At 40.3% G+C, this 22,207-nt stretch overlaps 1 long non-coding RNA gene across 1 annotated transcript; it reads left to right on the plus strand.

Moving 5' to 3' along the window:
* Nucleotides 1–5,751: 5,751 nt before the first annotated feature.
* LOC124020373 lies at nt 5,752–14,483 on the plus strand. The gene is made up of 3 exons (XR_006836010.1): nt 5,752–5,891; nt 11,429–11,534; nt 14,188–14,483. It is a non-coding gene; the product is annotated as an uncharacterized LOC124020373 (long non-coding RNA).
* Nucleotides 14,484–22,207: the final 7,724 nt, after the last annotated feature.

Genomic DNA, 22,207 nt, shown 5'->3' on the forward strand with positions numbered 1-22,207 from the left:
AAGTGGATCTTCCAGCAAGACAACCACAAGCACACATCAAAATACACAAAGAAGGGTCCTCCCGAGTGGCACAGTGGTCTAATGCATTGCATCGCAGTGTTAGCTGTGCCTCTAGAGATTCTGGGTTTGAGTCCAGGCTTTGTCACAGCCGGCCGCGACCGGGAGCTCCATGGGACGGCGCACAATTTGCCCAGTGTCATCCGGGTTAGGGGAGGGTTTGGCCGACGGATGCCCTTGTCCCATCGCGCACTAGCAACTCCTGTGGTGGGCCGTGTGCAGTGCACGCTGACACGGTGTTTCCTGCGACACGTTGGTGCAGCTGGCTTCCGGGTTAAGTGAGCAGTGCGGTTTGGTTGGGTTGTGTTTTGGAGGACACACGGCTCTCGACCTTCGTCTCTACAGAGTCCGTACGGGAGTTGCAGCGAAGAGACAATATTTCAATGACCAATTGGATACCATGAGAAGGTGTTAAAAGTAACAAAAAAATAAAATACACAAAAAGGAATTATAAATTGACCACAAAATCTAAAATGTTCAATGGCCATCTCAGTCTCCAGACTTGAACCCCATTGAAAACCTGTTATTTGAATAAAAGATGACAGTCCATAAGAGTAGACAAAGGATATCAAGGATCTGGAAATATTCTGTATGAAGGAATGGTCTAAGATCCCTACCCAATGTGTTCTCCAATCTCATAAAAACATTTGAGAAAAAGGCTCAGTGCTGTTATCCTTGCAAGGTGAGGTATTGTAAGGTTTTGAAAACAGGGGTGCCAATCATCTTAAGAAAAAAGTATTACTTCTTTAAACAACAACAAAAACATTTGAGAAATTGCATTAGGATAAAATAATATAATTTCCTTTATTTTGTTGCATACAAAGCTCAGTAGTTTTGTATGATTTATTTTATAATGTATTTTTTGCTCATCTTTTTGAAGGGTGCCAATCATTTTCAACCTGACTGTAAATATAGTTAAAATCATACAACAAAAGTTAAACTCTCCATATAAAGAAAAACAACACCTGGAATATCCCTCATCATACATACCATGTGGTATTGCATAAATCTATACCGCTTAAACAAAAGCGTCGTAAAGTGATTAGTCCGAGTTTGCTAATGTACCACTATCTAGGAAGTCAATTAATCTCAAAGGAAAATCGAGAGTGGTCTAACTAAATCTAATTTCTCAAAGTATGTTTCATTAGCGAGCGGTCTGCTGTGGGTCTAATCCAATCCTATTGTTTTTTACAGCTCAAACTGATTACTTCAAATTCATATGATGGATCATTTTCTATTTCAGATGCAACAATTAGTGTAGGCCTATTGGGTAGCTCTTACAGATAGGAAAATGTATCTTGTTGTACCCCACCAGTACATACAGTTGAAGTTGTAAGTTTACATACACTTAGGTTGGAGTCATTAAAACTCGTTTTTCAACCCCTCCACAAATTTCTTGTTAACAAACTATAGTTTTGGCAAATCGGTTAGTGAATGAACTTATCCCCTGCAGCAGAGGTAACTCTGGGTCTTTCCTTTCCTGTGGCAGTCCTGTGGCATGACACTAGTAATTCTTCCAACAATTGCTTACAGACAGATTATTTCAATGTATCACAATTCCAGTGGGTCAGAAGTTTACATACACTAAGTTGACTGTGCCTTTAAACAACTTGGGAAATTCCATAAAATGATGTCATGATTTTAGAAGCTTCTGATAGGCTAATTGACATCATTTGAGTAAATTTGAGGTGTACCTGTAGATGTATTTCAAGGCCTACCTTCAAACTCAGTGCCTCTTTGCTTGACATCATTGCAAAATAAAAATAAAAATCAGCCAAGACCTTCTCCACAAGTCTGGTTCATCCTTGGGAGCAATTTCCAAATGCATGAAGATACCACGGTACCCATGGTAAACACCATGGGACCACGCAGTCGTTATACCGCTCAGGAAGGAGACACGTTCTGTCTCCTAAAGATGAAGTACTTTGGTGCGAAAAGTGCATATAAATCCCAGAACAACAGCAAAGGACCTTGTGAAGATGCTGGAGGAAACAGGTACAAAAGTATCTATATCCACAGTAAAATTAGTCCTATATCGACATAACCTGAAAGGCCGCTCAGCAACGAAGAAGGCACTGCTCCAAAACCACCATAAAAAAGCAAGACTGCGGTTTGCAACTGCACATGAGGACAAAGATCGTACTTTTTGGAGAAATGTCCTCTGGTCCAATGGAACAAAAATAGAACTGTTTGGCCATAATGACCATTGTTATGTTTGGAAGACAAAAAGGGGGTGGCTTGCAAGCCAAAGAACACCATCCCAACCATGAAGCACGGGGTGGCAGCATCGTGTTGTGGAGGTGCTTTGCTGAAGGAGGGACTGGTGCACTTCACAAAATAGATGGTATCACGAGGGAGGAAAAGTATGTGGATATATTGAAGCAACATCTCGAGACATCAGTCAGGAAGTTTAAACTGGGTCGCAAATGGGTCTTCCAAATGGACAATGACCCCAAGCGTACTTCCAAAGTTGTGGCAAAATGGCTTAAGGACAACAAAGTCAAGGTATTGGAGTGGCCATTATTAAGCCCTGACCTCAATCCTATAGCAAATTTGTGGGCAGAACTGAAAATGCGTGTGTAGGCAAGGCGGTCTACAAACCTGACTCAGGTACACCAGCTCTGTCAGGAGGAATGGGCCAAAATTCACCCAACATATTGTGGGAGCTTGTGGAAGGTTACCCAAAATGTTTGACCCAAGTTTAAATTGTTCAAGGCAATGTTACCAAATACTAATTGAGTGTATGTAAACTTCTGACCCACTGGGAATGTGATGAAATAAATAAAAGATGAATTAGAATAATTCTCTACTATTATTCTGACATTTCACATTCTTAAAATAAAGTGGTGATCCTACCTGACCTAAGACTGGACATTTTTACTAGGATTAAATGTCAGGAATTGTGAAAAACTGAGTTTAAATGTATTTGGCTACGGTGTACATTAACGTCCGACTTCAACTGTTGGTGCAGTACAGACATACATTATCAGAATATTACATGATTTACCAAACTGTATTTATGGATCGCTATAGGGCAAGCTATAAATCAAAATTTGTCTCCATCATTAGTTATATCTCTTGTACTAACTAACCAATCAAAATAAGGAGTTGGAAAATAATCTCTGATTATAAAGCCAGTTGTGTAACTGTTTAGCTTGAAACAGCAAATAATGGGAAGTAGAAATTGCACCACTGATCTGCTTAATTGATATCAATGGTGTAGAACCATGACTGTTCAATCTCCTGGGCCACATGTGCAGACATGGAGAGAGGAGCAGACAAAGCAGACTCCTACAACCAATCAGGTCTATCCCAATACACCCATTTCTGCTGACCATGAAGTTAATTTTAGGGGTACTGTGTAAGAGAGACTCATGCATAAAATACTATAAGGTAAGGAGCAATTGGAAAAACTGTTTTCTAGCCATCCCCAATTCTCAAAACACACAAGAGGAAAACCCTGTCGCCCCTCCCTTCTTACCTCACTCTGACTCAGATTTGAGGGACCACCCTTCCATTAGGGCAAGGTTTCTCAAACTGGGGTTGAATGAGCTGTGTAGTGTTGGGGAAAAAACAAAAACAGGCACCCCTTGGGGTCCCAAGGACTGAGTTCGGGAAACTCTGCATTAGGGTGACACCCTCTCTCAGGACACCCCGGGCTCTCAGTCATTAGTCAACAGCATGTAAAATATTATATAGATGCTGTTAGAAACGTAACATATTCCTTTGACATACACTTTCAATCCTATTACATCAACATGCCTCCTCCTACAACCACTGATATATTGCACATATGATAGTCTCAGACAAGTACTTTCTCATTCTACAAATCTGTGTAATGGGAAAAAAAAGTTAACTGAAGGCCATGACATGCCAGTAATCATACCACGAAAAAGGCAGAAATGATTTTTAATCACTGCTGAAATTATGAATGTATGAATGTGTTTTGATTTTCATTTGTTGTAAAAATGCACAGGCATAGAGATGCAAAGAACACACGAAGCCAGACAAAACCCTTCGATCAGAAAATGAGACATGATAATTACTTCGTATGGCTGTTCAAATCAAACTACGCAGCAAAGTAATGGCAACGTGTGTAGGCCAATGTCGACTCTGTATCATATTGCCCTCTGCTGTATTGAAGAAGGAATTACAATAACAGTTCAGGGACACTAAGGGAGTTGGATTAGACTGAACCGGGGTGACCTAGGCTAAAAACAGCACATTACCAAAGCGGTGAGGGAGGAGCGTCCGGCTGAAATCGAGAATTACCAGGCCTTAATGACAACAAAACAGCATGATGAATCTTTGAGAAATATAAAACATGTATTTTCCATCAAATTAATGTTCATATTTTCAAAGTAGTTTTCCTTGGAAAGGCAGCTTATGCGTTTTTACACTTTTGCACGTGAAAATACCGAATCCAAACTCATTACTCCATATACTTGACATACACTTTCTTCCCCCCACCGCATTCAAAGGGGCACCCGGCTCATTTCCGGGAGGCAGTCCGGTTTCAAAACGAATGCAAATCAGTTTTAACCACGTGGAACCCGGGCGAGCTAAATCGAACTCCCTCGCGGGCACAACTTTTCCTCACGCTGCCTGCATACCAAAACAGGAGGGAACAGAACGTCAAGTACCACTTTCTCCAAGAACATTAGACATTGTGTAATACTTATGTAATATATTTTCATATCTGAAAAATGCTTTTGTACCTTATACCCTCATACTATACGCTTATAAAATCCCATAGGCCTATTATAAACATGTTAAAGGCAATAGTATAGCCATGTGGATATGTTTATTTTGAGGCCGAAGGGATTATATAGTACTTTAGAACTACTAGAATAGAGAGCAACGGTAATGCCGTCTTTTTGTAGGCACTAACGGAATTTAATGGGATTTTGGATAAATCCCGAAAATAAGCTATGTTGTAAACACAGGCTTAGAGAGATCTATACGTTTTGTTCTCTGAGATATTATTAATCGGCTAATATTACTTTTTGTGAATATTGAAGCATTTATATAATCAAAATAAGCACATAATGGCTTCATAATTCATACAGGTCATGTTTTAACTGACTGTTATTATTATAATATAGAACAAAATGTATAAGATCTCTTAAACCTGTGTTAACATCAGACCTTATTTTCTGCATTCACAATGCCACAGCAATGGCGGAACGAACCAGAGGTTTCATTTCCGTTTTTTAAGACTACAGTCTGGCGAGCTCTATAAAGCGCAATAGTAATGCCGTATGTTTGTAGGCAGTAAATCCTGCATGGCTAGATTTAGTTCTATGAGATATCAGTCAATCAACAAATGCCCCAAAACGTTTTAAGATTTAAGATGATCTCATATATCTCATAGAACTAAACGTAAATATCTCCTAAGCCTGTGTTACCCTTAGACTTTATTTTCGGTGTTTATCCCAAAACTCCATCAACGTTCCCCATAGGAATGTCCGAACGAACCAGGGTTAACTCATTTCCGTTTTTAGGACTACAAGCTGACGAGCACTAATTTATGCTTAATGTCGAATGGTTTACGGTAAACTGGGTCCCACCACCATGTGATCTCATCCAATGTTTGTAAACATGCGTCAACCACATGTGATTCCGACGTAGGTAAAAAAACAATTCACCAAGGCCTGGCCAACCAGCCAAAGGGGGAGTGTCAGGGGCGGGCTTCGAGTGTTGCGCTATGGAAAAATCGATGGGGATACTGTAATAATGTGAGGGGTGCTTTATGGAAACAGGTGCTGTCCAGTTATTGAAAACATGATCTAGCCGAAAGGGTCGCCAAGGGATGAAAGAAGACATACGTTGAGGTAAGCTATCAGGCGAAATCATAGTTTTATTCTAGGAATTACTGAGACGTGTTGCCAATTTCAGTAGCCGAATGCATACGATGTTGTAACGACACATTTATCTAATACAATGTGTTATCACAAACATCTATAAACAAATCTGATATAGCCTATAATATAGTGATTGTGGATATGGTCCTCTTAAAATGCTCTTCGCCTTCAAATAAATATGAAAGTGCCAATTTAGTAAACGTTACATATAGTGGAGGTAGTAAACTAATCTAATACAATTACCATTCTCAATTATAATCGACAGGTAAATAGTTACATTTGTCTGCGTCAGAGCGAGTGCTATTGTGACAAACGCAATGGAATCCGGTGGGAATTGTAGCTTACCCCGCAGATACGGAAACCCCTCAGAAACATAGCATGAAGCCGATTACTTAATATAGGCTATTTGTTTTGGATAGAGGAATGTTAGGCAGGCTAAAACTGTTTGCGACGACATGGCGTGTGAAGTGAGGATTGGGAATAGGATGCTGCGCAAGAGATGGATGTGCGTAAATAGGAGCGAGGAGGATGTTATGCACTTGCACTTAATATTGGCACGATCACTACTTATTTCCTCATGGCGGTTTAAAACATCATCAAACACAATAAAGCCCAATAATAAAATCAAGACAGAAAATTATTCAAAAAAGTACTTGTTTAAAAAACAAGCTGTTACCGATTAAATTAAGTTACTGTAGACTATATAGTCATGTTTATAATGAGTAAGTTCGCGTTTATAAAGGACTATGCGTGCTACTTACATAATATATTAATATGAATCTTGTGACTTATGTGAATGAAGGCCATACTGACATAGTTGGTGTTGTGATTGCATGACAGTGCGCACTTGATATACCTAGATGTAAACAAACCAAAACACCATGTAGGCTACCTCCCAGGAGTGTAGGGGCGCTGTTGGGCATATTCACATGACTTGACTTTTCTCCATTCGTGGCAATGCATTATCATCTCCAGCTCTAGTATATAGGCTTCATATTAAGTAGATATTTTTGGAACATATTACAATAATTTACAGACAGAATAATCAACTGAAGGGGCCTAAATGAGCTCAGTTTTAAATTGTGAAAAATAAGAGAAGCTAACCCCCTGGATTTGTCCTATTCTGTATTGGCATGACAGGATGTACAAATACATTAAGTCAGTTAGCAGGCTTGCCTCATTTCTATTGGGAACATAATTAAATGTACACCTGCCAGAGAAAGCCTTTTTCACAATAGGTGCTCGACACACCTGTTTGTGATGCCACTTATTGTTGACAGTCAAACCACAACCCACTGGGCAAAAACTGGTTGAATCATTGTTGTTTCCATGTCATTTCAACCCCAACATTTTATATGACGACGTTGAATCAACATGAAAAACTGATTGGATTTGAAAAAAAGTAATCAACGTAAATTAATTTAGTATTTTTTTCTCTCAACTTTTAACCTAAATCCAATGACCTAGTGACATTTTTTGTTAATTTAATGTTGAATTCATGTTAGCTGACAACTCAACCAATTGTACATTTGAACTAGATGAACTGACATCTGTGTCCAGTGGGAAGCTTCCCAGCCCTGGCTAATGACCCTAATTATGGATGTCTAGGTCCGTCCCATTGCTTCACCCTGGGGGGCAGGTCATGAAACTCCACAGGTGAAAATGATTCACCGTACAGGACCACCATTGATCGCCCCCACCAAGTAGATCTGCCCAGTCACTAAAAAGAGTCCATCAGTATGCTAGTATGTCAAAAAGAAAGGTGCATTAAAATATCTTCCCATGTTATATTCTGAATAGAAAGACACATTCAAGCTTGCAAGATGCTGTAGACTGACTCGATTATTTTATGTTTCTATATATTTTGATTTTAAAAAGTCGTTTCATAACAAAGAATTCAAACGTTTACCATACCCACCCTCTACTGACTAGTTAATGATTTGGCCCACTTTCAGAGACAAGGAAAATCTGTGACATCAATACCAGTTTTTCAGCTGTTCTAGTCAAACAAACAGAAGCAGACACACGTGTTTAAGAACAACTTTTCTTAATTTAAAATAGCTGCAGTATTTCAATGTTTTTGTTGAGGACTATGAAACAAAAACTTAAAATGTGCAATTTAAATTAATTTAGCAAAATCAGGCGCTATCTCTGTCTGGCAATACGCTGCATCTGTCAATCCGTAGCAATGACAGGAAAACATCCAAACTAAATGTTGTTGTTTACTGCAGGAACTGAATCACATGTAAATTAAATTTAGAGAAAAAAAGAGACCCTGGCACCTGTCTTTACAACAGAGCCTTATCCCTCCTACATGGAGCTGAGAGTTTGGAAGGTGGAATACTGCTGAGAGATGACAGTGCTAAAATTAAACCCCACTGCCTGCTGGATGATGATGTATAAATAGACAAGTGGGAAGAAGCGGTGTTCGTTCACAGGCATCATTATCAGCTCTGCACTTAAAGTGCTGCTAAAGGGAAAAACCTCTTGCGCAATTTTTTTACATTTGCGTTGCTTTGTTATTGTCCCTGTTAATAATACTATTTATTTCCAATACGTCACTGAGATGCAAAACTCCATTAGAGTAATTATCTGCATATACAGCAGTAAATTGCTTCATGTGAAGCGTAGTGAACCCATGGACTACTGACCAAAGTATTTGTACGAAACAGAAAAACATGCAGATCATTTGTCTTCCACTCTCAGATCATGTGACATGCAGCTTATATTTCACTACAGGCAGAGCAAGAGGTGGAACAGGATGTAAGCCAACTCTTCCGTCAATAGCCCCGCCGCTTACCCCACCCTCCTGCCAGCCAAACACAATGTCCCGCTTATCAATAGCCTGATCAGGTTGTCCACTAATGTAGCTCATCTCTCAGTCTCAATTTGTTGCTTTTTCTTTCAAAGTCCCTGGGGAGGTTCTCAGGGCGACGAGGAATGCAATATACCCTCAACACTTCATGCCTCAAACCTTATGTTTTTCCTCTGCCTCACTGCACCTCAGTGAGGTAGTCAAAAAAGCTTTGCTGCGCCATCTCCTTCATCGTTTCTGCTACCTACCAGATAAGTCCATGTGCCCCTTCCTCTTACAATTATACAAGATATAACATGCAAAACATGGGGATAGATTACAATTTTTCATACGATTAACTTTAACAGTTTTGAATGTTAATGTACCTCCATTATCTCATTGCATGCCAGCTAAATTAGGACCTCTAATCTATCAGAGGATAATCTGTCAATGCTTTGTCGTCACCTAACCCCCTCCACCCCTCCTGCATGTTATGTCAGTATGCCTTAAAGTATACATGGCTCTACAAAAAAATGTATGTATCACATAGGCGTTGCAATACCAACTGACACACTTGACAGCCTAAAAAAAAAAAAAAAGGACCACACAACGGCCTCCCTGTTTTGGTTTAAAAGGGAATGATGCACCTTTAAAAGCAGTTGACAGTCCGGTGACTTGGTAAGCAAAAGTGAACTCAGCTCTGAAGCAGAAAACAGAGCAACTGCAAACAGTATAGAGAAATAGAGAGCGAGAAAACAAACAAATGAAAGAGAGGGAAAGAGACCCAAATTCACATTTGACAATGTTGAAGCAGAGAGGAAAGAGAAGATCAAAAAAACAGGTAGAGGGAAGAAAGAGGAGGTCACTGTGGCCCTAGAACTAGATGACGGTATAGTGGTGAGGCTACCAGCCTGAGTAGTTCAAGAAGCTGCATTCAATGTGTTTAGGTATACAGGGGGAATTCCTGGAACCGCTGAATAAATTCATTGGAGAGACTGTGAGCTTGCACACTAGTCTTAAGAGCTTCTGGTTGTAAGTGAGGCTGATTGTCAAACTAAACTTTGTTGTGAAAAAAGAACACAACCAATCTGCTAATGTAACAGTCATTGTAGTGGAGGATATGGCAAGACAGGTGAGAGATGGTAAATTGTGAGAGGTAGACAGAAGAGGATATTTTGGAATTAGTTACGTCAGTTTTTTTTATGTCGGTAGGGCAACAGCCAGGGTAATTTTATTTTCAATTAGGAAGAACTTTAAAGCCCGTTTACCTTGCCCTCCATTTTTTAAATGTTTTGTATTCATAATTTGTGCTCTACTGCTTTGTCATTTGAGATGCTGTCTTCTTTCAGGGAAGAGTGTGGATGCCTGCAGGATGCTGATTATGTGGCAGCCAGATGTTCTACTTTGGAATTAATATTCCTGCAGTGAGAGATATTCCTGTTTTATTCTTATTCCAGATAATTTCTCCTCTGTAATACTCTGACACCTGCAGTGAAACCCTTAATTGGCCAAAATACTGTATGCTTGTCAAATGGACAGAGGGAGGCTCGGGGGAGGATACAAGGCATGTGTTGATATTTTCAGGAAATCCGCAGGAGACAAAGGAGAGCCATGGGAAGCCAGACATCACTTTTTTTACCCTGGCCATTGTGCCAACCAGCTGCACCCTCCCTTCCTACCCACTTTTTCTGCAGTGAGAGCAAGGGTGAGTGGAGTACTTTTCCTGCCAGGAAGTAAGTTGCAGTGTGGCTCTTGGAGGCCTTGACGGATTGATCCCTCTCCTCCTCAGTGTGCCAGCAGAGCGACCAGCTGGTTATGTGCCTTTTTCTTCTGTCGTCTCCTTCTCCCTGCTCTCGCTCTCTGTCTCTCTCCAAGCCCTGTCAGCCAGCGGAGGGTTCCAGGCTATGCTTCCTGGAAGAGCTTCCCTTTTAAAAGCGGCATCATAGAGCCCTGTATATCATGGCTCCAGATCAGAGAGTCCTTAACCTTGCTCGCTTGGTGACTCAAAGTTGGCAGCAGTAGTAATGGGATGGAATACTTTATCATGCAGCAACTGTAACACAGGCTCAGTGGATGCATTTGTCCCCTATTAGTCTAGGGCAGGTGTGTCAAATATATGGCCCCCAGGTCCAATCCGGCCCACGGGTGGTTTGGGTAAACCCCCCCCCAAAGTAAAAAACAAAACTTAATATACTTCAAAATGCCTAAAACCAATACAAAACTGTAGACGTTTCTTGACTGTGTCCAGGTCCCTAATATTCACCCAAATGAAAGCTAGAAAATCAGGGTGCATCGAAAATGTAAAAAACTATAGACTATTGTTTTTCAAATTTTGACAGTGAGGAAATATAACACATTTTCAATGCGGCCCTCCAGACCTTGTTGAAGACCGAATGCACCCCATTGGGCAAAATGTGTTTGACACCCCATGTCTAGTGAGACCTCATCATTGGAAGTTCTAAACCCAATCAGTGACAAGCATTGTTTTTGTTGTTGTATGGGAGAGTCGTGAGATCTTTTATTATGTAGCCTATCCAATGTTGATTGAGGAAGACAGATATTGTAACCCAGATATTGTGTCCCTAGTTCTGCTTAACATACTCTTTCTCTATCCAACTCTGCATGAATCTATTAACCAACATAAGAACACGTTCTTTGAAACATACTCACTCAAACAGTGAAGATGACATCTCTTTTATGTTGTCTCTTGCAGTGCTGACACCCCATGATGGCCAGAAGGGATGGGTGCATTCCAGAATGTTATTAAGGGGAGAGATGGGCCTGCTGTTCTCTACTTAACAGGCATCTATCTGTACAAGGTAATCAAATGGTCTCTCATGCAACAAAACGGAAATCAAATTCAGCCTTCCCAACAGACTAAGTTCTCTCTATACATGATTCCAAGCCATGAATCTCAGATTTAGTTAACTGCACAAAGCCTTTACAGTTTGATTGGCTAAATAGTTTCAAGTCATCATATCTATGTCTACATTAATTCATTTACAGTTAGTAGAATATCATTATACAGTTGAAGTCAGAAGTTTACATACACTTAGGTTAGAGTCATTAAAACTCATTTTTCAACCACTCCACAAATGTGTTAACTATAGTTTTCAAATCAAATCTAATTTTGGCAAGTCGGTTAGGACATCTACTTTGAGCATGACATGACACAAGTAATTTTTTACAACAATTGTTTACAGACAGATTATTTCACTATATCACAATTCCAGTAGGTCAGAAGTTGACTGTGCCTTTAAACAGCTTGGAAAATTCTAGAAAATTATGTCATGGCTTTAGAAGCTTCTCATAGGCTAATTGACATCATGTGAGTCAATTGGAGGTATACCTGTGGATGTATTTCAAGGCCTACATTCAAACTCAGTGCCTCTTTGCTTGACATCATGGGAAAATCTAAAGAAATCAGCAAAGATCTCAGAAAAAAAATTGTAGACATCCACAAGTCTGGTTCATCCTTGGGAGCAATTTCCAAACGCCTGAAGGTACCATGTTCATCTGTACAAACAATAGTATAAACATCATGGGACCACGCAGCTATCATACCGCTCTGGAAGGAGATGTGTTCTGTCTCCTAGAGATGAACATACTATGATGCGAAAATTGCAAATCAATCCCAGATCAACAGCAAAGGACTTTGTGAAGATGCTGGAGGAAACAGGTACAAAAGTATCTATATCCACAGAAAAACGAGTCCTATAAATTGACATAACCTGAAAGACCGCTTATCAAGGAAGAAGCCACTGCTCCAAAACCACCATAAAAAAGCCAGACTACGGTTTGCAACTGCACATGGGGACAAAGATTGTACTTTTTGGAGAAATGTCCTCTGGTCTGATGAAACCAAAATAGAACTGTTTGGCCATAATGACCATCGTTATGTTTGGAGGAAAAGGGGGAGGCTTGCAAGCCGAAGAACACTATCTCAACAGTGAAGAATGGGGGTGGCAGCATCATGTTGTGGAGGTGCTTTGCTGCAGGATGGACTGGTGCACTTCACAAAATAGATGGCTTCATAAGGTAGGAAAATTACGTGGATATATTGAAGCAATATCAAGACATTAGTCAGGAAGTTAAAGCTTGGTCGCAAATGGGTCTTCCAAATGGACAATGACCCCAAACATATTTCCAAAGTTGTGGCAAAATGGCTTAAGGACAACAAAGTCAAGGTATTGGAGTGGCCATCACAAAGACCTGACCTCAATCATATAGAACATTTGTGGGCAGAACTGAAAAAGCGTGTGCAAGCAAGGAGGCCTACAAACCTGACTCAGTTACACCAGCTCTGTCAGGAGGAATGGGCCAAAATGCACCCAACTTATTGTGGGAAGCTTGTGGAAGCCTACCTGAAACATTTGACCCAAGTTAAACCATTGTAAGGCAATGCAACCAAATACTAATTGAGTGTATGTAAAATTCTGACCCACTGGGAATGTGATGAAATAAATCAATCTCAAATAAATCAATCAATCTCTCTCCTATTATTCTGACATTTCACATTCTTAAAATAAAGTGGTGATCCTAACTGACCTAAGACAGGGAATTTTCACTTGGATTAAATGTCAGGAATGGTGAAAAACTGAGTTTAAATGTATTTGGCTAAGGTGTATTTAAACTTCCGACTTCAACTGTATGTGTATTTAGCTGATCTTCCCGTAGGATTTCTTACACCAGAGCATGCAATTGGTGACACTGGGCATCTTCCTCCTTGTAAGGTATCCATGATGATGGCACATGTGCAATTTAGCTTTGGTACCCATCCTGCAAAGGAATAAAAAGGTCTTAAATCAAAACCTGTTCATACATGACAGTACAAGTAATAATTGACAAATCCAAAAAGGAGAGACGAGAAAAGCTCAAATATGTAAAATATGCCAAAAGTGATACGTTGATGACCCTGATGATAGTTGAGTTTTTTAAAATTAATTTATTTCAACTTTATTTAACCAGGTAAGCCAATTGAGAACAAGTTCTAATTTACAACTGCGACATGGCCAAGATAAAGCAAAGCAGTGCGACACAAACGACAGAGTTAAACATGGGATAAACAAAAGTACAGTCAATAACACAATAGAAAAATATATATACAGTGTGGGCAAATGTAGTAAGATTAGAGAGATAAGGCAATATAGGCCATAGTGGAAAAATAATTACAAATTAGCATTAACATTGGAGTGGTAGATGTGCAGTAACTGAAACGTTTGTCTATGCACTATCCACATATGCACTTATTAGCCTTTATGATTGGCATTACATTTACATTTAAGTCATTTAGCAGACGCTCTTATCCAGAGCGACTTACAAATTATCATGCTGTGATGTATTGAACTTGCATTTGAAACCTATGCAACTGTGGCTGATACTGTTCAATAAGTACTGAAAGCAAGGCACAGACAGCACCTACTGTTTAATCAACATTTGATATTAACCATTTTTATTCTGAAACTTCTACAGGGCTGGATGCCTTGGGAGGCCAATGGAGATTCAGACACAGCCCTGACCATAACTTCCCCTCGAAACTGGTTTCAGACGGTGTTTTAGAGTATCAATAACATATCTAGCACCATTTGAAATCAGTGTTCTTGGTGTAAGGAGGACACCATTTAAAGCAGGAAGGATGAATGCATACAGTAGGCCTAAGGCAGTCTCATCATTTCGCACACATTTGGCTAGGTGGTACTGGTGGGGGTTAACATTATTTGTTGACGGGATCGCATGACAATAAAAACATTCTATTCCATGTCCAATTATGTAAATGTCACACTGGAATATGTTAGCCTTGGAATCGCAGCGCCAGCACAACACACCTCCCCAGTGACTGACAGCAATCCCTGGATCACACCTCACCTCCTCACATCATGACCCCTCTTGCCAAGGCTGACTGTTTTCTTTTGGTGTTTAGAGTCTCTTCTATTTCTAGCACCATTTGAAATCGGTTACAGTGTAGGGGGAATATCATCTGAACAGAAGATGAGAAACACCCTTGGTTCCTCCACACAAGTTCTCTTTGATCAAGTCACATCCTTTTTGCCCAATCTCAAGTAACCTGAGCTAGCTTGTTATAGATAGTCAGATGTAATCAAACACACATTCTGGGTGCAGAGCCGAAAGAAGTTGGAATAAAAGAAAGAGCTTGCACACTCATACTGTAGGCTCCATGTACCATGTACCTTTATTAATTAATTAACCTCCTCCCAGCTGCCCACTGCACTGAAGATAGGAAACACTGCCACCACTGATAAATCCACTATAATTGAGAATTTCAATAAGCATTTTTCTACGGCTGGCCATGCTTTCCACCTGGCTACCCCTACCCCATTCAACAGCACTGCACCCCCCCACAGAAACTCACCCAAGCCTTCCCCATTTCTCCTTCTCCCAAATCCAGTCAGCTGATGTTCTGAAAGAGCTGCAAAATCTGGACCCCTACAAATCATCCGGGCTAGACAATCTGGACCCTTTCTTTCTAAAATTATCTGCCGAAATTGTTGCCACCCCTATTACTAGCCTGTTCAACCTCTCGTGCTGTCTGAGATTCCCAAAGATTGGAAAGCAGCTGCAATCATCCCCCTCTTCAAAGGGGGGGGGGGGTGGGACACTCTTGACCCAAACTGCTACAGACCTACAGTGCCTTGCAAAAGTATTCGGCCCCCTTGAACTTTGCGACCTTTTGCCACATTTCAGGCTTCAAACAAAGATATAAAACTGTATTTTTTTGTGAAGAATCAACAACAAGTGGGACACAATCATGAAGTGGAACGATATTTATTGGATATTTCAAACTTTTTTAACAAATCAAAAACTTAAAAATTGGGCGTGCAAAATTATTCAGCCCCTTTACTTTCAGTGCAGCAAACTCTCTCCAGAAGTTCAGTGAGGATCTCTGAATGATCCAATGTTGACCTAAATGACTAATGATGATAAATACAATCCACCTGTGTGTAATCAAGTCTCCGTATAAATGCACCTGCACTGTGATAGTCTCAGAGGTTCGTTAAAAGCGCAGAGAGCATCATGAAGAACAAGGAACACACCAGGCAGGTCCGAGATACTGTTGTGAAGAAGTTTAAAGCCGGATTTGGATACAAAAATATTTCCCAAGCTTTAAACATCCCAAGGAGTACTGTGCAAGCGATAATATTGAAATGGAAGGAGTATCAGACCACTGCAAATCTACCAAGACCTGGCCGTCCCTCTAAACTTTCAGCTCTTACAAGGAGAAGACTGATCAGAGATGCAGCCAAGAGGCCCATGATCACTCTGGATGAACTGCAGAGATCTACAGCTGAGGTGGGAGACTCTGTCCATAGGACAACAATCAGTCGTATATTGCACAAATCTGGCCTTTATGGAAGAGTGGCAAGAAGAAAGCCATTTCTTAAAGATATCCATAAAAAGTGTCGTTTAAAGTTTGCCACAAGCCACCTGGGAGACACACCAAACATGTGGAAGAAGGTGCTCTGGTCAGATGAAACCAAAATTGAACATTTTGGCAACAATGCAAAATGTTATGTTTGGCGTAAAAGCAACACAGCTCATCATCCTGAACACACCATCCCCACTGTCAAACATGGTGGTGGAAGCATCATGGTTTGGGCCTGCTTTTCTTCAACAGGGACAGGGAAGATGGTTAAAATTGATGGGTGGAGCCAAATACAGGACCATTCTGGAAGAAAACCTGATGGAGTCGGCAAAAGACCTGAGACTGGGACTGAGATTTGTCTTCCAACAAGACAATGATCCAAAACATAAAGCAAAATCTACAATGGAATGGTTCAAAAATAAACATATCCAGGTGTTAGAATGGCCAAGTCAAAAGTCCAGACCTGAATCCAATCGAGAATCTGTGGAAAGAACTGAAAACTGCTGTTCACAAATGCTCTCCATCCAACCTCACTGAGCTCGAGCTGTTTTGCAAGGAGGAATGGGAAAAATTAAGTCTCTCGATGTGCAAAACTGATAGACATACCCCAAGCGACTTACAGCTGTAATCGCAGCAAAAGGTGGCACTACAAAGTATTAACTTAAGGGGGCTGAATAATTTTGCACGCCCAATTTTTCAGTTTCTGATTTGTTTAAAAAGTTTGAAATATCCAATAAATGTCGTTCCACTTCATGATTGTGTCCCACTTGTTGTTGATTCTTCACAGAAAAATAGTTTTATATCTTTATGTTTGAAGCCTGAAATGTGGCAAAAGGTCGCAAAGTTCAAGGAGGCCAAATACTTTCGCAAGGCACTGTATTTGTATATACATTTGGTCAGGTCGCCCAAAAGTTACATATTACAGCTTTAATTAAAAAGTCTCGATTTGTAGCGAATTGTGAAAGAATTCACCGTGGAGATCAAACTTGATCATAATACATGACCAGCAGAGCTTGTTACTTCACGCTCCAGGTTACTGGATGCCCAGTCTAGATTCTGAGTTCTGTTAGGGTTGTGTCAATTCTAATCTGGTATCAGGATAAATATAACAATGAGTCACCGATTTTATACTATGTATTTTTTTATTAGCTAAGTAATAAATAGCAAATGCAACTTTCGTATATACGGGCTCACTGTAATACCACGCAGGGCAGAACAGAGAACTGACAGGATGTATGTAAACAGTATTCTTTATACTGTGATAGACATAGTTCCAACACGTCTGTTGGCCTATCACAGTAGAGATTGGGCGTGGTTTAGACTCACCCAGCCTATTATTGATTGTTGTCGTACGAGCTGGTACCAGCCCCCGGGCGCTCCAGTTGATAGATGGAACTTGCTGTGAAGAATATCTATGCGTTCATGCTCGATAGCATTATCTCGCACCTGGCTCCTGTTATCTAACAAAAGACTGCTTGTTCTCGCAACACCCCGCTCTGAATGTGCCCCCCCCCAACTCATTGAACAGTTCCTGTCTTCGTGCTACTCTGTATTTATCCATCATGAGAAAGGGCCGTGGCCCTGAAACTGTTAACAATGTTTCAAGTCAGCTATGTTGCATAACACATACATACATCCACACAAGCCAACAGCAGATAATATTCAATCATATATATGGTAATGGCTATAATGTAAAACACAGAATCCAACAGTTCATGGGCACATAGACATCTCACATTGGCTTCAGGAGCCAGTTGGTTAGATACGATTCCACCATGGGCAACAACAACTGGCTAGTAGTTCATTTACACCTAAATATGTTCACCTATATTATTATTTACAAAATTATATTGTTTGCAAACTGATATGTGACACGAAGCAATGCCAAAATAACATGCAAAATAGACATACATACATATATGCTCTGCCTGATTTTTAACTATGAAAATCATTTTGTCAAACAGATTGTAATCTCAAAACGTACGTTTGCTTCTAGAGTGGGAAAACATAGAAGTAGAGTTTGGTTAGGTGTAGGGGCAGATTTGTCATCTTGTCTTCAGGAGATTTTATTATCCATTTACTTTATTTAGTCTGATTAGTGGGACAATCCTAATTCTTAACACTGGGCTAAAATATAGGGTCATTTATTTTCTTGTCAGCAAGAACACTACTGTTATTCCCCAAACGTATTTTATTATTCCACTTCTTCCCAATGTAACCACATATTTAAAATCTGATATGCCTACTTGTGTCTTTGAAATGCATGATATGAGGCTATTCAATGCAATGGCGTCACACCATCCAAATGGCACCTTCGACAGCATGTGCAGATCAAACAAAAATTGGCTCTTACAAAATTTGAGAGGCGAAAAGCGATGCGGTACAAAGCTCAATTTGCGTCTCAACATCCATACGGTGCCTCCGACCACATTTTCGGATCAAGCAGAAATGAGCTCGTACACAATTATGCGGTATGGAGCTTTATTTGGCCTCTGCAAGCCTGTGGAGGCTCCGCAATTGAGTCTCAGAACCAAATTGCCAGATCAATCATGAATCGGTTTGAACCCTTTGCAAACATGTAGTGCAGTTTGCAGATGTATCACTACCAAAGCATGCTACTAAGAAATACCACAAGGTGGCAGCCTTTCACTGTGAAAAGACAGGCAATTCATAAACTTGTTCGTTCTATCATGGCCAAACTGTACTCGACGGGCTATGGGAAAGTTTAGCACAAGATGTACCATTACTGCTTAAGGTCCAAATACCTTCCTTATATGTTATTTTCATAGGTAGACTGGGTCTGGCAGCCAAAACAGCCAAGTACTCCATCTACACGTGAATCGATCAGCAATTGCGATACGGTTCTAGTATTTCATATCACATGAAAATAATTTCACAAGTGCAAAATATACACTTACTGTACATTGTTTTACCCGGCTTTAACACAGTTACTGCAGACTGTATTTTTCAGTGACAGCACCTTTCTCAAGGCTTTCCGTTACGCACAGGTGTTCGGAGCATGCGCGGTAGCTAATTAGCAAAGCGGGTCCCTATGGCTGCATTCCAAACACTTAAAAGACACACCCACTCGCCTCAGCCCTCAAATTAACTGGACACTTCTGATGACGTCTGATGAGTTGACGCTTGCAGGGCAAGGGACGAAGGAATAATTAATTGATTTTAAATGGACCGCTATTGCCTGGAAATGTGTCACTCGTTCATACAAAGGATGTGTTTTCAGTCATCATGGAACTGTTATGTTGCATGATGACATCACATTTTGCATGGTTATCCTTAGAATTATTCTCCATACTTATCCATAAGGAATTATTGATGTTGTCAATTTTATTCTACATTACATTTTCTTCTGAAAAATAGGGCAAAAATTCATTTTATGTGCCTTTTTCTTTAGTATTTTACAGTTAGAAAGATGAAAAAAGTATGCATCCACAATGTGTAAGCCCGGTCCTGGAGTGTCTTAACAAAATGAATTCAAAATATTTAGACTGACTGCATCCAGTGTACATAAACATTTATTTGAATAATATGAAAATATGCACATATTTAATTAGATCACCTAATTTGCATATTGTATACAATATTTCAGAAGAATTATAATACAAAAAAGCTATATTTGGGTCCACATTCAACTGATAAAAGTTTATTCTGATAGGGTGCAGTGCCTGGCCTTAAGTTTGTTTGAGCACAAGCAATCTTAAAAATAATGTTATTAGGAAATGTAAAGAGACAACTAAAAAAGACACAGTGCTCAAATGAACAATCAATCATGGATAATGGCCATCAAATTGAAATCCATTTTTTTTGACAGGTAGTGTTTTTCTAGGGACAGTTCTACATTTACTGGGGGGCTACAGGCCAGAAGGTTGCCAACCATCACGGACGAGTTCACACTCCGTCCCTGTTTCATTACACTACGATCAAAGCCGGATGCAGACAATGATAAACTAGGGGGTAGTCAGATTTTCTACATTGATGCCATATCTATAATTTTTTTAAATATACAGTATCAGTCAAAAGTTTAAACACCTACTCATTCAAGGGTTTTTCTTTATTTGTACTATTTTCTACATTGTAGAATAATAGTGAAGACATCAAAACTATGAAATAACAAATGGAATCATGTAGTAATCAAAAAGTAGCCACCCTTTGACTTGATGACAGCTTTACACACTCTTGGCATTCTCTCAACCAGCTTCATGAGGAAGTCACCTGGAATGCATTTCAATTAACAGGTGTGCCTTGTTAAAAGTTAGTTTGTGGAATTTCTTTCCTTCTTAATGTGTTTGAGCCAATCAGTTGTGTTGTGACAAGGTAGGGGTGGTATACAGAAGAGAGCCCTATTTGGTAAAAGACCAAGTCCATTTTTTGAGAAACGACAGTCCATCATTACTATAAGACATTGAAGTTCAGTCAATCCGGAAAATTTCAAGAACTTTGAAAGTTTCTTCAAGTGCAGTCACAAAAATCATCAAACGCTATGATGAAACTGGCTCTCATGAGGATCGCCACAGGAATGGAAGACCCAGAGTTACCTTTGCTGCGGAGGATAAGTTCATTAGAGTTTACCAGCCTCAGAAATTGCAGCCCATATAAAGGCTTGGAGACTTTTAGCCCTATTTGGTATCTTCTGTATACCACCCCTACCATGTCACAACACATCTGGTTGGCTCAAATGCATTAATTTTAAGAAGGCACACCTGTTAATTGAAATGCATTCTAGGTGGCTACCTCACGAAGCTGATTGATAGAATGCCAAGCATGTGCAAAGCTGTCATCAAGACAAAGGGTGGCTATTTGAAGAATAAAAAATATTTTATTTAACACTTGTTTTTGTTACTACATTATTCCATATGTGTTATTTCATAGTTTTGATGTCTTCACTACAGTCGTGGCCAAAAGTTGAGAATGACACAAATATTAATTTTCACAAAGTCTGCAGCCTCAGTTTGTATGATGGCAATTTGCATATAGTCCAGAATGTTATGAAGAGTGATCAGATGAATTGCAATTAATTGTAAAATCCCTCTTTGCCATGCAAATGAACTGAATCCCCCAAAAACATTTCCACTGCATTTCAGCCCTGCCACAAAAGGACCAGCTGACATCATGTCAGTGACTCTCTTGTTAACACAGGTGTGAGTGTTGACAAGGACAAGGCTGGAGATCACTCTGTCATGCTGATTGAATTCGAATAACAGGCTGGAAGCTTCAAAAGGAGGGTGGTGCTTGGAATCATTGTTCTTCCTCTGTCAATCATGGTTACCTGCAAGGAAACACGTGCCGTCATCATTGCTTTGCACAAAAAGGGCTTCACAGGCAAGGATATTGCTGCCAGTAAGATTGCACCTAAATCAACCATTTATCGGATCACCAAGAACTTCAAGGAGCGCGGTTCAATTGTTGTGAAGAAGGCTTCAGAGCGCCCAAGAAAGTCCAGCAAGTGCCAGGACCGTCTCCTAAAGTTGATTCAGCTGCGGGATCGGGGCACTACCAGTACAGAGCTTGCTCAGGAATTGCAGCAAGCAGGTGTGACTGCATCTGTACGCACAGTGAGGCGAAGACTTTTGGAGGATGGCCTGGTGTCAAGAAGGACAGCAAAGAAGCCACTTCTCTCGAGGAAAAACATCAGGGACAGACTGATATTCTGCAAAAGGTACAGGGATTGGACTGCTGAGGACTGGGGTAGAGTCATTTTCTCTGATGAATCCCCTTTCCGATTGTTTGGGGCATCCGGAAAATAAAAGAAAAGCTTGTCCGGAGAAGACAAGGTGAGCGCTATCATCAGCCCTGTGTCATGCCAACAGTAAAGCATCCTGAGACCATTCATGTGTGGGCTTGCTTCTCAGTCAAGGGAGTGGCTCACTCACAATTTTGCCTAAGAACACAACCATGAATAAAGAATGGTACCAACACATCCTCCAAGAGCAACTTCTCCCAACCATCCAGGAACAGTTTGGTGATGAACAATGCCTTTTCCAGCATGATGGAGCACCTTGCCATTAGGCAAAAGTGATAACTAAGTGGCTCGGGGAACAAAACATTGATATTTTGGGTCTATGGTAAGAAAACTCCCCAGACCTTAATCCCCAT

This window comes from Oncorhynchus gorbuscha, linkage group LG03 (assembly GCF_021184085.1).
Source record: "Oncorhynchus gorbuscha isolate QuinsamMale2020 ecotype Even-year linkage group LG03, OgorEven_v1.0, whole genome shotgun sequence".
NCBI lineage: Eukaryota > Metazoa > Chordata > Actinopteri > Salmoniformes > Salmonidae > Oncorhynchus > Oncorhynchus gorbuscha.